Source organism: Tamandua tetradactyla, chromosome 15 (assembly GCF_023851605.1).
Source record: "Tamandua tetradactyla isolate mTamTet1 chromosome 15, mTamTet1.pri, whole genome shotgun sequence".
Taxonomy (NCBI): Eukaryota; Metazoa; Chordata; class Mammalia; order Pilosa; family Myrmecophagidae; genus Tamandua; species Tamandua tetradactyla.
The window spans coordinates 65,448,649-65,462,515 of record NC_135341.1 but is presented as its reverse complement, the minus strand read 5'-3'; the positions used below and the strand labels follow the sequence as shown (position 1 = coordinate 65,462,515).

Sequence of the window (13,867 nt, the reverse complement as noted above, 5' to 3'; positions counted from 1 at the left end):
TACAGTTTCTATAGGTCAGAGTTTGGGCAGTGGAACCGAGTTTTCTACTCAGGGTCTCACAGGCTGAAATGAAGGTGTTGGCTGGGACTGTGGCCTCATCTGAAGCACACTGTCCTCTTCCAAGTCCATTCAGGCTACTAGTTCCTTATGATTTATATTTCCTATTGCTGCATACAAATTACTTAGTTTAAAACAACATGTATGTATTAGCCGGTCAGAAGTCTGGGCATGTCATGGGTTGATTCTCTGCTCAGGTTTCACAGGCTGAAATTAGCATGTTAGCTAAGCAATTCTCTTCGGGAGGTCTGGAAAAAATCTGCTTCCAAGTTCATTCAGATTTCTGGAAGAATTCAGTTCCTTTTGGTTTCTGGTTTTCTGCTGTCAACATCTACAGGCCATGCTCAGGTCATTGTCACATGGCCCTCTTCATCTTCAAAGCCAGTGGCAGATAATCGCCCTCAAGACAAATCTCTCTCACACTTCAAATCTCTCTCCGATGTGCTATGTTGGAATCTTATACAACATAATCACAGGACTGAGTATTCCATCACCAGTCACCATCTAATCTAATCAAGGGAATGAATTATCCTATCATATTCACAGGTTCCACCCGCACTCAAGGATAGGAGACTACACAACATATGAACACTAGGGGGCAGGAATCTTGTCGGCCATTTTAGGATTTTACCACCACAGAGGGCAAAGGAAGGTCTATCTTCAGCTCTGGAGAAATCTTGCTTAGTATATGCCAATCAGAGTCTATCGCCCTTGTTAATGATTTGTTTAAACCTAACATGTGACCAGGTGTAGCCAATAAGGCATAAAGTCTGATGGGGAACTCCTGGGAATCTTTCCTCCTTCAAAAGATGAGAATGACCAACACTGCTGACATTCCTGGAACTACTCCTGCCATCTTGCTCTCAGTCCAAAGGTAAAGTCAGCACGCAGAGGAGGGCAGAGCCAAAAGAGATCTGTAGAAGTGGAGGTGGAGCCCTCAAGAACCATGCCAAAGTTTTTGCTACCTCTGGACTTTTTGTTACATAGGATTTCTTGTTTTCTCTTCACTCAACCAGCTTGAGTTAGGGTTCTATTACTTGCAGCATAACATGTTCTTGTGGATAAAGGGCTTCAGATAAGATTTAACCTGGGAACAAAAAGTTCAGCTTCTAGAGAGTGTTTAAAAAACAGATCTATTGGCTAGGTTCAGACAGACCTGGGATTCCAACTTAACTTTCAATCCCATGAACCAGACTATTTTATCTGAAAGATAAAGAAAAGTAATTCCTATCTTTGTCATTATGAGAACTCAATGAAGTTTCATATATGTAGCAAAAGGTTTAAAGAGAAAACACAAGACTTGTTTCAAAAAGCTGATTATAAACTGGAAGGAGGCGGTAGGATGGACAGGGAAGAAGATGTGTACAATCAGAAGAAAATGGGGGAAAATGAGTGTGATGGAGTAGAAGGAATGAAACATGGAGAGAGCTCTATCTGAAAGGCTGGTGCACTGGACATTGCTCCCTCCCCAGACTGGTATCTGAACCCTAGAGAAGGAGGAGCTACAAACATAAGTTAAATGTGGGGTTGACACAGATCCATACTTTTGCATCATGTGGGGTCACATGGTAGGAGGTGGCAAGAGCCACAATGGTAGAAGAGATGCACCTTCAGGGAGATTCTTTTCCTCTGGAAAGAAAAAGAAGTGGAGTGTAGGACAGTACTTCAAGACACATCCTAGAGACTAGAATTAGACAGCAGGCTTTAAAGAAGGAAGTAGAAGTCTCATTAAAGCAGCAAAAGAGTGGGCAGCAAGAAGAGAGTGGGAAAAACTTTTATTCAGAGAAAACTTGTGACAATTTGCAAAATGTTTTCACCTTCATTTTTCTGCTCTTATTATATGCCAGACTCTAGGGTGCCATTCTGGAGCTTATACTCTTGTGTCAGCTAAATAAATGTGAATGGCCTTCCCATTTTGATTGATGAGGTCAGGTGTTACAGAGTGCTTTTTGGAGGCCGAGTATAATGCAGTCATTTCTTTCTGTGTAACAAACAACTCCAAAATCTCAGTAGCTTACAATAAAGCATGCATTTATTTTTCTCACTGCTGGGTCTACAAGTAAGTTCAAACAGATCAGCTTCAAACTACAGGGGAAGTTTTTCACCCTTCTTGGGCCTGTAGTTACTTAGGGCAAGTTCTTCTCAGAGTGAACCAGGAAAAGGGTGACCAGAAATGCATAACACACAGTAACTCTTGAGGGCTCAGCTCAGAATCAGACGACTGCCATTTCCGACCACCAGCCCACTGACCCAAGCAGGTAACGTGGCCAGGCCCAAAATCAATGTGGTAGGGAACAATGCTCTTTTCACCGAGGTGGGAGATACCACAAAAAATATACATATGGATTGAGAATTCACAGAGATGGTGAGAAGAATTACGAGCAATGATTCAATCTACCATACCAGGCCTTGGTGGGTATACAGAACGCACATAACAGAGGCAGATGAGGAAAGAGAAGAAAGGGAGATGAAATATAAAGGAGAAGGCAAATGTCCACTCCTTCCCACTTTGCCTTTGGACTATAAGAGGCCTTACCCTCCATATGAACACACATCATCCACCTTAGTTTGAAACTTCTCCTGCCCCTTCCGAACCAAACGACCATGGGCAAACTACCTAGTCTCAGGCCTTAAAAGTTCTTCATCCATAATTTGGGAACATAAATACCTATCATATATTAGGGTTACTGAGTATAAGTGAAATAATATCAAGTTACTGGCTTAGAGAAGTTTCTAAATAAATGATAGCTATGATCAAGCACTATCCCAGGCACCACCCCACCCCCACACACACACACTTTGAACTGGAATTCATTAAAATATTAGATACCTGCTATGTATCGGGTACAATTCTGAATATAAAACTATCACTGAAAAAATTCACAAACCATTATTACATAAAATGGTAAACAAAACATTATTATATACAATAGTAAAAAGTGTATTTGAGATCTGAATAAGGTTTTACAAGCACACACATGAAACTGGATCACAAAATCTGGGAAAGGTGGGTGAGGTTTCACAAAGAGGTGAAATTTGAGCTAGGACTGGAAGTTTGAATAGAAGTACCCTAGATGGAGAAGTAAGGAGAGGACATTCTAGATAGGAGATGGCATATGAATGGCGTGCTGATGAGAGAATTGGTAGGCAATATTATTTTGGTAACATCTGTAAAAAAAAATCTCAGCACCCCATGTTGATACTAAATTTGTCTTCACTGGGAATTTGACTGTAGAGCGGGAGTCATTTCAAAAATCCCCTCCAAGGGGCACAGTTGGAGCAAATTTAATCAGACTGGTAGACACTTTTAAGTCACTTGAAACTTCTGTTATCTTACATACAAAGACTATCATTTGTGAGGGTAGATATTAAGAGAGGAAAAGCTTGCAGAGTTTCAAAGCAAAATAAACACTTTGTATCCCTGGAAGAACGTTACATGGAACCACAGATTCTCGGAACACATTGCTTTACTGTGGGAAAGCTGTCTTGTTAACTTTACCACAAGTAAATAGTCCTTTTTTATTTGTTTTTCACTCGTATCCCATAATAAACCGGACAAGCTAAATCAGAGGAGGCATTTCCCCTTCTTTTTCTTCTAACAGCTGCTGTTCTTCCCGCCAATGTTATGAACACCACACTTGGAAATGCCTCCATGGGGGATTCAAACAATAAAATACATGTGAATTGACTTTTAGAAGGAAACAGAAAGAAGCACTGACTTTTATGTATTCTCTTGCTCTTCTCAGTTAAAGAATACTTCATACGTTGCTGTTGAGTTCCAAAAGGGACACTCATTAAACCTACATAGAAGAAGGTCTGGGAGGAGCTATCCGAACAACACTCACTTGAATTCTTTTTTCCACAGGTAGTACAACAGTTTAAAAATGACACCGCATACTTGCACAGTGCCCTGTGTAAGATAAAGTACATTTGAATTCATTGTCCATTTTAATCTTCAAGGAAATCTTGGGGAAAACATAATAACATTTTTAGACATGAGGAAACCAATCCTTTGGGGTTGATACATCATTCAAGACACAACAGCTGATAAGTAGCAGTCAGAATTTGAATACAGGTCTCAGACTTGTACTCTGCAAATCAGCAATAGTTAGAATGCTCTGGACCATTCACAATCTTGACCCAGCTAAGGGGACCATTTAGTGTAGGGATGAAGGTCATGGATTTTGGAGACTCTAATCCTAGTTTTACCATTTACTAGTTGTGCATCCTTGGGAAATTAACTTGTGTTCTCTGTTTCATCATCTGAAAAATGAGAAAATGGAAAGAGTTCATATATAAAAGTCTTGACATGATAAATTATACCAGTTTTCTATTACTGGTATAACAAATTTAGTGACAAATTCAAATTTATTTTCTTACAGGTCAGGGGTCTGACATGTGTTTTATCAGACTAAAATCAAGATGTCAGTAGGGCTACATGCCTCTCCGTGGGCTCGAGAGGAAGATCCTGTTTTTGTTTACTCAGACTGTGGGCAGAATTCAGCTGTTTGAAGTTGGGACCAAGGTCCCCATTTTGTTGCTGTCAAGTGAAGAGAAGGCCATTGCCAGCTTCTAGAAGCTATCGCGCTCCTTGGTTCACGACCCCTTTCCTTCAACTTCAAAGTCAGCAACACTAGGCTGAGTTTTTGTCACACTGCATCTCTCTCACCCCTCTTCTGTCATTGTATCTCTCATTACCGCTTGAAAAGATTCTCTCTACTTTTAAGGACACTTGTGATTAGATTGAGCCCACCTGGATAATATAGGATAAACTCCCCACCTTCAGGTCCTTAACCTTCCTCGCAACCACAAACTCCTCTTGGCCATGTAAAGTAACATGTACACAGGTTCCCAGGGTTAGGATGTGCACATAGCTGGGGGCTTGATAAGAGACAATTGTTTTCTCTTAAATGACTAAAAATAAATCTTTGCAAGAAAAATGAGCCTATTTAAAATTAGACTGATTGGTTTAACTAAGTAGCTCACAAGGGAACATTTGGCAATGCCTGGAGGCATTTTTGGTTGTCACAACTGGGGGAGGGGGAGAGGCACTGTCACCAGCCTTTAGTAGGTATAAACTAGGGATGCTATTAAATAATGTACAGGACAGTCCCCACACACAAAATAAAGAATTATCCAGTCCAAAATATCAATAGCATCAAGGTTGGAAAACTCTGGCTTAACTGAATCCTTTGAGAATAGCTCACTGATGTATATGGGAATCAGATTTTTGCTATTTTCAAATGAACCCTGACCCTTGCCATATTTAAAGGCCCCTTTCGTTCCATGAAAAAAAAAAAGTTTTTCATCATGTGTAAAAAATTTAAGAGAGAGCATTCCGAAAATCTTTCTAGTATTTCAGACATCGTATAAATAGCTGTTATTTCAATTTTAACCTAGTCTGAGAAAATGAGATTTGGCTTATTCCAAAAGTTAAAAAAAAAAAGTATTCATTTATTCCTTTATGGAAGACCTATCAATGCCTACCACTGTTCCAGAAACACAGGCTGCCTTAGCGAGCAAAACAACGATCCCTGCTCTGGTGGAGCTGACATTCTAGAAAGGGAGACAGACAACGAACATAATAAATATAGAGATGGCAAAGTATGTTAGAAGATGTGAAATGCTATGGAGAAAACAGCTCAGAATCAGGGAGACTGAGGTGCAGTGGGATGGGGCGAGGCACAGTCAATATGAAATAAGGCAGTCAGGGTAGAACTCCTTGACAAGTGTAACCTGCCTAATTATGAAGACTACATACTATCTCATTTTCCAGACCTTATTTGCAAAGTATGTGCAAATCGTATCTGTGAGACATAAACAACGAGACAGCTTTGTATTTTTATGTCCATTGAACGAGAAAACCCGAGCAGAAAGGAGATAAACTGAATATGGACCCATCACAAGCAAAAGCTCAGGGCTTGGAGGTAACCCTGGAGTTACCAAATCATTCTTCATTTCTCAAAGTCACTCTAAACTTTGAGTTTTCCCGCACTCTAGTGTCAGGTGCAAACAGGCACAGAAGCATACTGAAGTCCCAGCTATGCAACAATGACTCCTCCATCCTTCCAAAAGCAACAGATCCAAAGACAGGTCAGGTGAGCTAGGACTGAACACATGGTTTGTTGAAGCCATTTAATATGCATTATACTAGTTGCATTATTTTTGTCATTTAAGACAAAAAGTGAAAAACTGCTAATTTAGTGGTTATAAGTACCTTCTATCCCTTTCAGAAACTATTTGATGCTAGAAAAAAAGTAACCTAAAATATCACTGGACTTTTCCTTTTTACACATATTTGTCTATGTCATAAATTCTAATTTATGCCTTTGAAATCAAAATGACTGATGACCAACTGACAAAAGCTAAATTGCAATATGTCCTGAATTCTTCAAGTTTATATACCTCCAAGATTTTTTTATTTTATTAATTAACACTTTTGGTTCTGGGCTCAAACATTTCGTCAAATATTTTGAAAAGCATGACCACTTACTCTTCTAAAATAAACAAGACGATCAAATTTAGAATAAACCGGGTTCCCTGCTGTAAGCTGGATCTGATTATGACTATGCTATGAAAATTGAAATTGGCAAGTTAAAACTTGTTGGTGTGGGACTTACAGCTTAGCAAGTCAAGGAGACAAATCAATATTTTCCCAGTACAGCCTGGGGGAGAACTGCAGCAGGGGGAGGAACAGTATTCTCAACTGTCTAGGGAGTCCACGCAATCGAGTGAGAGCACACATTTTAAAATTAACTTTCTCCAAACATCCTTTTATAGCCCACTTTGAAAATATTTCTGGTTACATATTATCCCGCAGTTTGGCTATATTTTTAATATTCTTCCTCTCCAAATTCATTCCTGTGGGAGCTGCCCATTGGCAGTGGAGGCCTGTGATTATCTCACTGTGTATAATTCATTTAGCAGTATAATGTGCTTTTGCAAACCCTGCGGCAGCACAAAAAGAAACGGCCAGGATTAGCATTCCAGGGTCAGGCAACCTGCCCCACCAGTCAAAGTCATTTGGAACAGACCCCTCCAACAGCCTTTCCCACACCCTGCACGGCACTAGGGGTGCTACCTCTACGGACACCCAAATCTCCCTGGGGGATAGCTATTAATATCTCTCCTTTAAGAAACAGAAGGTTGCTACAAGCTGTGCCATGACCTCGCCCTCTACTGCCTTGCAACTCAACGCAAGATCCCTGAACTACTAGCTTCAAGAGAAACCACCAGTATCAGAAATGCAGAATCCCAGGCTCCTCTCCCAACCAACTGAATCAGAACCTGCATTTTAGAAGATGCCTCGGTGACCTGTGTGCACATTAAAGTTCAAGGCACTCAGCTCTGCTGGATGGAAGCCAAGAATATCAGGATTCTCAAATGTTTTCTGAGTTAATCCTATCAGTGCTGTTTATTACAAGCTATGGATTTATGCCTACATCATGGCATTTATAATTTTCCTCCCTAGTTAAAATTTTTCACACATCTGCCTTACCTACACCCCATCATATATTAAGGTTTTTCAACATTTAAGCCCTTATCTTTGACCATGTCTTTTCTTTGACTTTGCATTTTCCAATCACTGCAAGTAATCAAGACAATATTAAATGAGGGCAAATCCTTAAATTTCCTCTTTCTTTCTAGATACTCAGGGATACTGTAGTGGACCCAGCCCCTAAATTTTTCTTTGGGAAGCCAATCTCAGGTTATATGCTTCTAGGTTCTTAACTTTCTGCTCCTGGGTGACCACGTGATCCAGGCCTGGCCATCTCTGACTGTCCAGGAAGCCATGTGTTCTATGTCAGGGCAGTGCATGTAGGCCATAGCACACTGGCTGGAACGGTTGCTGAGCTGGTAAACTGAAAGCCTGGAGCTGCTGGTGGCCATCTCTGGCTCTTCTTAGGGAAAGCCTGCCAGAGAATGAGGCCAGCACAAAGTAAAACGGAGCCTAGAAGTGGCAAAAAATTCTAAAGGGCATTATTGTAACACTTGAATCTCACTAATATTTCAGTCATGGAACTTTTTGCTTAATTCAGTTTGTTGGACTTCTCTTGCCTGCAGCTCAAAAATCACCATCACCAAAGGCCACCTGCCTGGCACCCAATCTATGGAGAATAAAGCCTTGACAAGTGATGGTCCTCCATAATCTACTCTGAGGAACACTGAGGTCCACCAGAAATAAGTAATCATGAAATCACTGCCATGTGCTAAATCAAAAAACAAAGGAGACAAGCCAGGACCTGGAGTTACTGAAGAAGGTCAAGAAAGAGAAAACAGGATAGACTATGAGACCCTGGGTAAATGGAGTAAGATCATATACATGCCAGGACAAAGGAGGTGAGAAGTGGGAACACATGGACTCAATCCAGGATAGATACCAAAGCTACTTGCTTTGATGTCTCAACCTCTCAACCTGCCTAGATCTGCATACTCTCTCTAGGCAAGGGAAAGATATTCATGGGAGTGGGGCTAGAACTTTTCCAGACAAACCAAAAAGGGGCCTTTACTTTGTTCAAGACATGCCTAAGCTGGGTCACAAGATCCCAGTTACTTCTCATGCTTTTCCTACAGCTGAGCTTGGGGGTCCTAAGAGCTTCATATTGTGACTGCTTTGGTTGCAATAAGAAATAACCATATTTGGTCAGTACTTGTAGCAACATATTCCTCTCCACAGTCCTCAGCCTCCTTCCCAGGAAACCCCACTTTATATAATCTGTATTAGTCAGAACGAAGAGATCACAGTTGTACAAGTTTTTTCCTTTGAAGTACCATGGTCTGGAAACATGAGATGAACATGGCATCTTATCCCTTTATCTCCTGGTGTGTATCTCATGAACGATGAATCATCCCCAAACACACACACATACACAGCCCAGAACAGCTGTCATGAATCCTCTCAGACCAGAAAATATCTTAAGTGTATCAATAGCTAAACCTAAGGGAGACAGCCAAGTCAGCAACACCCTCCAAAGACCTTCTTAGTTCAACAAAACAATCAGATTCATAAGACTACTGTAGGTCACACTTATCATCCATCTACTAGATTATTGGCCAAAACCAAGGCTTGTCAGAAAGATGCTCTTTTTCTATGGGAGTCCTTGTAGTAGTCTAACAACGTAGGTGCAGGAAGAGGAGACTAACTTCAAGCAGGTACAGGATCCATCCTGGCCTGCTGCTAAACCAACAGGATCCATAGCTTTCAAGTTTCATGCAGGAGATAGGCTCAGATATGAGACACAACTCTCATGGTAACCCAAAGCATCCTCTCATCAAGCATTTATAGTCCCTCACAGTCCAGATGCAATTGGCTGATCCAGGGTCATTTTTTTCGCAGCAATACTGCCTAGAAACGTGGTTGACATTTGTCACTGTCTACTTACCAGGAGAACTAGTTAACCAAATGTCAAAAACTCACGCAAAAGGGAAAGGGCTTTATAACCATTTATCCACAAAGTGAACAAAGGTGAAAATAACCTCAGAAAACATAGGGATTCTTAGAGAGGCACTGGTGGCACATTGTTCAGATGGATGTACTGGCAAAGAAATTATGTGGAAAACACATGCAAGCAGAGTCAGTTTCCTCCTGAAGAGCAAGGCTTTTTCAGTGATGGGGTCAGGTTTCTTCTGGTTGGGGTACCATGTGTGGAGTGTTCCACCTTGCTCCCCATCACTCTGTCTTTCATCACTGGACACATTTTACCAAGGAAAATAAGTGGTCAGATTCTTTTTGCCAGTTCTATCAGTCCTTCTTGTAGATGCTACACTGGGTCCTAGAAAAGGAGTTTTTTCTGCAAAAACATGAGAAGAGATGAAAGCAGATATCCACTTCTGGCATGCAAGCCAATTAGACACAGATTGGCAAGGCCAAGGCTGACCTTCACATATACAGTGCAATATCAAGAAATCCCTCATTCTTCCCGCCGTGTGTATGTGTATGTGTATTTGCCTGTTTCTGTATACCACCAATATCTCAACTTACCAGTCTGGCAAGAAATCAAGTCTAATGTACATTTAGCTGTCTTATAAACTTAACAGTGAAGGATGTCATTTGGTTATCAAACTGTGGCAACCTCGAAGAAAACCTAAGTTTACCAAAAGATCATATGGGTAGTGATACCAGGTGTTTACCAATACCTACAACCACCTAAAAGCATAATCATCAAAAGCACAGGTACCGTCAGCATCAAAAGTCACAAATATTATCCACATCACCATAAATACTTCCAAGTACCATCATCATTGAGTCTCCAATACCTAGAACCACAAAACCACTATTAATTAAAACTACGGAGTTACTATATACCCCAAAGCCACAAAATTACCAGTATCTATAACTATATAAGCACGCTGTTTCAGAAACACAAGTCCAATTTTATATAAGTTACTTATTACCACAATAATGCTGTGTAACAAACCAACCCAAAATTAAGTGGCTTTAAACAATAACACTTATTATTATTACTCATTCTACAGGCCGGCCGAGCAGTGCTTCTGGTCTGACACAGGTTTGGCCAGACTTGTTCACTAGCTGCAATCAATTGTTTGGCTAAGAACTGGCTGGTCAAGGGTGTCCTCAGCTGGGAAAGCTCTGCTCTCCTACAAATGATCTCATCCTCCAGCAGGCTAGCCCAGACTCGTTCATGTTGAAGTAAGAAAAATATGAGGAAGAAAAGATACATAATAGGCCTTTTGAGGCCTAGACCTGGAACTGATCCATGTCACTTCTGCCACCTTCTGCTGGCCAAAGCAAGTGATAAGATCAACCTAGATTCAAACAGCAGAAATATATACTCTACCTCTCGCAAACTCCCCTTGCAAAGAAAATGTGTACAGGAGCGCGTGAAGAATAAGGGCCAATTTTGCAAGCAATTTTACCATATGCCTTGAAATATAATGCCACATATACCTGGAAATAAAAGTGACACCTAAGCTAAAGATGCAAGTTCCACCAAGTGCCATTTTCTTTTAGTCGTGAATATTGTAAATTACTAATATATCAGCATCACATGATTAATATCATCAGAAACCACATACATCTTAACTATATACAGCTATACATCTTTCATCAGAAACCATATACATCTTGGTAGTTTTCATCAGCTACTAAATCCTGTGTAGAACAAAGCTGCAGATTAAAACATCTGAGGTCTCTCTCATCACATCCTTGTAAGCGAATCACACAGTGTCTGGGCATCTCTGTTCCCCATTAAGCTGAGGCCTGTGAGCTAAAATGGTACTCTATTTCAACCATTGTTGCTTTTTGCCAAGTTTCTCATAAATTCAAGGATTTTTTTTAATACCACATCCTGCCAAAGCAGTCCTTGAGAGTAATAAACAGAATACACTCAAGCATTAACTTCTTTTATTGTTCTGAAAAATCTAAAATATCTACGTACAGTTTTTGGAATGGTCATCCTAATGGATATTGTGTCAACTTGCTTCCTGTGAAAGGATCTTTCTTTATTTCATTATTTCTTTAGGGAATCTTCCATGAGTACAATTCCAGAAAGCAAGTATTTATTTTCTGGGTAAATAAATGTACAACCATGAAAAAAATTCCAAAGAAGGACAAAATGAGGAAAGTCGAATAATTATCAGTTATTACAGAAAATTTAGAAACATATACATAGAAGTGTTTATGTTTATGTTTTATAAATATAAAAACATAGAAGAAATATATGTACAAAGTGAAATGATAAGCTTGGGAGAAAACCAAGTTTAATGATTTTTAGGATAAGTCTTAGAAGAGCTAGGACTTTTCCATGAGCACTCACAATTGCAGAAGATCTGCTTATCTCTACTCAAAGAAGTTGGGCCACTGGAGGAGTGAAGACTCAAGTGCCTTGGCCTTCTCTATGACCTTTATATGGAAGAAGGGCAGGGAGTTTCAAACGAGCTTGTGGTTCCCAGGATGCCCTCCTGCATCAGAGAGATGGGCGCACTGAAAGACAGTTCTATCAGCACCTCCAAAACCCAGTGGTGATGCTGGTGATTCCATGGGAAGTGAGACCAACTGATGGGGCTCAAGATGCTACTCCTCAAATACAAGCTCATGTACTCCTAGGTCAAAAAACACAGATAGCAGTGGGAGATGCTGGCATGTTTTCCTTCATTTTAATTTTGTTTGTCTAGTAATGCTGCTAATAATCTATCTGATGGCTCCTTAAGATTTCATTTTGCAGCATTTACTGCCTCTTCTGGGGGCAGTAAGGATAGAGTGTGTATTATTATGTGGGGATCAGAAAGTGGCTCTTGAAACCATGAGCAAAAATCACTGAGGTAGGAGACTAAGTTTTAAAAACTGTTTCCGCAGCTGCTACTCCAGGGCCACAATGGACCCAGCCATGTTCCATAAGCATAATGAACTCATTCATTCAACAAATATGTCCTGTACACATACTTTTTGCCCAGAAGTGTGCTATGCAGCAGTAATAAAGATAAGGTTCCTGCTCTACTGCACATTCAAATACAGAAGACAGATAATGAACAAAGTAATTACAGCTTGTGATAAATACTAAGAAGAAATAAACAGATTGCTAGGATGAAGAATAATGGGAGGAGACAGAGCTACATTCAGTAGGTGTCAGCAAACAGCACTCTAGAAGGTGACATTTAAGCAGAATTCCAAAGGATCAGGAGGAGGCAGGCATGCGAAAATCTGTAAGGACAGAGGAAACCAGAAGTGTGAAGTCCCTAACGCAGAAAATGATCCATTCTAGGACTGGCAGAAGACAAGTGTGACTACCGCAGTGGATCTGGGGGGAAAGGCACGAGAAGTCAAAAAGGGAAGGGAAGCCAGGCGCTGGGCTCGTAGGAAAGAGTAAAGAATGTACAGTTTTTTCTCAAAATGAGAAGAAGTTATTGGAAGGCATTAAGCCAGGGAGTGGCATGAGCTCATCTGCATTTTTTAAAGATCCATCTGGTTGTTCGGTGAAAAATAGATTATGCTAATGCTATCATATTTATTTAAATATACTGATACATAAACAGCACATCACCATAAGATCCCCAAAGTGATATTAATTTAGGAAAAGACCCACATGTCACCTCACCTACATATTAGAATAAACATTACCTTAATGCATTGCCAAAAGCATAACCCTCCAGACTTGAGTGCGTGTTAATTTTTAATTTGATGCTTGAGCTCCTCCTTGTGGGTGTACAGTTGCGTGATCCTTGACAATGCCAGTTTCCACACAGTGACAGAATCTTGTCTTTTTCACCCTATCCGTGGTATTAAAAAATGCAAAATCTAAAATGTGGCTCTGAAATTTAATTGGTACTTTTGGAAAATAACTTCATTGTCTGTTATTACAGATTAGCATATGTATACATTTATAAATATATACACTGCATGGTTTATAGTATGATACAGTTATACACTCACTAAAATCTGTTGTTGTCTGTAACATTCTCACCAACATCTGGTGCAAATGAGAGCAAGATATAAAGAATCTGCCTCATCTCAAAAATAATCTCATCAGGAAACAATGTCTTTAACATATCTGCAGCAACAGAACAAAAGAAATAAATCTTAACATTCAGAGTTTCAAAAGAGGTGGGGCATATTCATCGGCTATGGAAGTCATGAATGAAATAAACCTCCTCATTCATCTCTATATATAGTCGTTCACCAGCAGCTCGGATTAGAGAGAAAATCCAACCATTTGGACACAGGGACTTCCTAACTGCTGTATCCTTTACTTAATAAGAATTACAGCTTTGGAAAATGGCTCTCGGAAGACACATTCATTTTAAAAAAAAAATCTCATTTTCAGCCCATTTTGATGTGTGGAAAGCTCTCATC

The 13,867-nt window shown here is 40.1% G+C and overlaps 1 long non-coding RNA gene across 1 annotated transcript in view; it reads right to left on the bottom strand.

Moving 5' to 3' along the window:
- Nucleotides 1-1,579: 1,579 nt before the first annotated feature.
- Nucleotides 1,580-13,867, bottom strand: part of LOC143658023 (uncharacterized) — a 61,513-nt gene continuing 49,225 nt past the window's right edge. The window contains exon 3 of the long non-coding RNA XR_013163074.1: nt 1,580-1,686. This is a non-coding gene — a long non-coding RNA (uncharacterized LOC143658023). The remainder of the gene's footprint in view (nt 1,687-13,867) is intronic.